The sequence below is a fragment of the Lycium barbarum genome, chromosome 8 (genome assembly GCF_019175385.1).
Source record: "Lycium barbarum isolate Lr01 chromosome 8, ASM1917538v2, whole genome shotgun sequence".
NCBI classification, from domain to species: Eukaryota; Viridiplantae; Streptophyta; class Magnoliopsida; order Solanales; family Solanaceae; genus Lycium; species Lycium barbarum.
This window is the reverse complement of record NC_083344.1, coordinates 116,015,317-116,019,045: the sequence shown is the minus strand read 5'-3', so window position 1 is coordinate 116,019,045 and position 3,729 is coordinate 116,015,317. Positions and strand designations below refer to the sequence as shown.

At 34.9% G+C, this 3,729-nt stretch overlaps 1 pseudogene; it reads right to left on the bottom strand.

The window, feature by feature from the left end:
- Positions 1-971: 971 nt before the first annotated feature.
- On the bottom strand, positions 972-2,373 carry LOC132605322 (L10-interacting MYB domain-containing protein-like; annotated as a pseudogene).
- Between the last annotated feature and the right edge of the window lie 1,356 nt (positions 2,374-3,729).

The following is a 3,729-nucleotide window of genomic DNA, read 5'->3' as shown; positions in this document are numbered from 1 at the left end:
GTATCTCTTGACCTTGCGGTAATCTAGCTTTAACATGTGTGCCATAAATTGCTGCAATACAGTCCTACAAGAAGTGAATGTAAAATAAGAAACTTGGGATCCATTTTTTTCTCGTTGAATTCTAAGGGGCAAGAAACTATCATAAAGCTTTTGTTACATAAGGGTAGTAAAGATACAATGCAGAATAACAAATTATCATAAACGGGTTACTTACTTTAAAGAAAGGGAGATATCTTTGTTTACATGGCTTGTGAGCATCGCAACCATCATTATAATTTGGATGTGGTTGAATGATATCTCTTGCAAGCTTACAAACGGCCTTTAAAACACTATGAAAGTGTCTATGAATTGTCTCTCCAGAATGTTGAAAGATATCTTGTATCATTCAATTTCCAACTCCATGTGCACAAGTCATCAAGAATATGCCTAACATTTCATGTATAGACATTACACGAGTGGGTTTAAGCCCATATTTATCAGTTAGGTCATTGGATAGATCAATGAACACCGCCTTCTTCAGTCGGAAATTTTCATAACAACGAGTCTCATTTCCTCGTAATATCTCTTGAATAAACTCATTTCCAGAGCGCATTGATGTACGACAAGGTTCTTTGCATAGGTATTTTTCACAATACATCAAAATGCATTTACCTGTTATATGACATAAAGCCATCCACTCCTTCGCATCTTGCTCTCTCCGAATCTCTTCTAGTTCTTGATCTTCGTCATCTAACAAATCACTTAAATGAGGAGATACCACATTGCTAATATCCTAACTCTCCATTTAACTGAAAATGGAAATGACTCAAATTAGTAAAGAATGAAAGTTTTTCCAACAACCCAATTTCAAGATTTTTTAGAAACTCCATCGTTTCAATGCACTCATATCTATCTTCGGAAAATCACATTGTAAATCTCAAATTACTATTCCATCAAAGAAAAACAACCACATCAATACATAAAGTTCCCACATTCATTAAAGCCAACACAACAACAATAACCATAAGGTCTAAGGATACAACCACAACGTCAACACAACATTAACAATACATAAAGTTTACACGTACAACCATAAGATTTAGGGATACAACCGCAATGTCTAGACAAGAAGCAATAAGTAAAGTTTACACGCACAACCATAATGTTCGAACATTAAACAATAAAAACATTTAACCATAGCAACGCAATCAGCCCATTTTCTCAAGGTGTAACTGATAGTTATACTCCACCAAGATTTCCGAGCTTCATCAGTTTCCATCTTAAGAAACAGTTGACGTACATCCTTCTTAAGAAACATGTTGCAAACATAGTTGTACTTTCCACTCCCAGCAGGAATATCAGAAAAATTTGCCAACATATTCATACACTTATCGATGACGGGATCATCTACCGAAGGGGATGTAGAAGTGCTTTTACTAGACATAAACTCCACTAGAGAGTGTATATCCTCTCTCATTGATGCCGCACCAGATTTTGCCTTTTTTTTTTACTTGATTACTAGTGCCAGTATCATCAATTGAACCTCGTCTTTTAAGTGACGGCTTAGGAAACATAATAGAATCCACATTCTGTCTATCATCACTTTCATCATTCCCTTCATCACTAGGATTGATAAAGTGTTCTTTGTCATAGCCACCAATATTATTTGTTCCTTCTTCATCAAGATCTGCTCCAATGCCAGACATGTGTTCTTGATTCGCTGCACGTGCTCTTTCTCCAGTAGCAACAATATCAGAAAACAACGCATAATAGCGATACCATATAAGTGAAAGATTATTTTCCTGAACTTATTGTATCGATCATCCTCCTGTAACAAAAAAATCAAAACTACTTTAAACTAACCAAGAAATTTAGCAATGAAAGAAAAAAGAAAGACATATAGAAAAATGTGAGAGATGTACCTTAATTTTTCGCTCCCACCAATCATCATCTGCCGTAATTGTATTTTTCGTGGCATCCCATCCTAAACCTGTCTCCCCTCTCATCAACTTCTTAAAAAGAATCCAATCTTTTTTCATGTTATCCCAATGATTTTTCATTTGTTTTTTATCATAGTTTCTTCCCGTGGCTCTATTGAATTCTTCAACAACATTATTCCATCCATCTCTATTTAAATGAGTGTGTGGTCTACGTCCTTGTCTAATCTCATTTTCACACAAATCTATAAATTTAATGTAGGCATCATCATCCCACTTAGCATTACTTCGTGCTTTACTAGTTTCCGGCATGATTGAATGTAAACAATCTGAAGAAAGGAGAAATAAACGTTCATGAACTTTGCAACATCATAATGTTGGCAGCCCAATAACTAAACACACAGCCACAATTCCCTAGTCACAGCTTTTTGTACACATACCAAAATAGAGAGATAATAAAGAAGAAGTAGAAGCAGCAACCGCAACAGCAGCAATAGATCTATGTACACTTACACGTGTATGTACGTCTTTTACTGTATTTTGCATTGTTGTTAAAAAGCACTTACACTGCAGTCATATTTGTTTGAAAATGCTTTAACACAAATGAAGATAAAGGTAAAGTAGAGTTTTATCCATATTGCATTTAAAGATGACAAGAGAAATACTTCAAAGAACTTTCTATACAGTTATACAATTAAAGCCTCCTATGATCTTGGCTTCCAAGGAAAATCAGATCATCCTACAACATCACTTCACAAACAACACTTGGCAGACAACAGATTATAAACTTCCCCTATCACTTAGACTCAGTTTACTTTTGTAATATATAAATGGGGAAAAAGATTAAAGTAGGGAGAAGTCAACTTCAAGAAGTAGTACAACTTGAAAATCAGAAAATTAAACAACAACTATCACTTAAGCATCTTAATCACATAGGCAATCTAATGCATCAAAATCACTAGAACGTCATTGCAACATATGTCTTATATTTTATCTCACTTGAATCTAATCTAATCACTTCACAGCATATTTGGAGATAGCGGATCAGATGACATGTGACTGAAATAAGACATCACCCGATTATAACTAACTTCATCTTAAAATATCACAAGAGGATTCTAGCAAGAAAAGCAAGTTCAGCGTCCATTTTCCTCAAATTACATAAAATTTCCAAAACTAGCTTTACACAACAATAATTTATGACATTTGTTTGAATTATGGCGGCAGAATGTAGAGGGGAAATTAATAGAATTTAGTTAGTTTCATTTTTCTTGTTAAGAATATCAGTTAGATTCAACTATACCATTAGTAAAACAGGTCAAGGGAACATTGAACTCTCTATACAATGCCCAAATCTGTCTATGCTATTACCACGTGAAAAAAAAGAGCAATCTAGCAAAACTTTTCAACCATCATTTTACTCCATAAAGATGTCTTCCTCGACTTAAAAGCACATCCTCCTTCATCAGAACAATGATCCAACACATATTCTAACTTCTCTAGCCAGTGGTATTTAATTTATGTACTAACGTTCGAGATCTAAGAATAAAATAAATGGACGGAATAAAGGACAAGATCTATCAACCACAAAGATTGTGTACCACTGAACTACTCTACCGGTCGGAGAAGTCTAAAACATGACATGGGCGAGGAGATGTAGCAGCAGAAAAGCAGATTTGATTAATTAGCATTCTTGAGCTCAGAAGTCATTAGGATTTCAGGATCCCCGAATGTAAGACCTAATCAAGTACTACATCTCCAAGTAATCGGCAAGAGCCACACAAATGCAAGTCAAAAATATTTCTGATCTCTC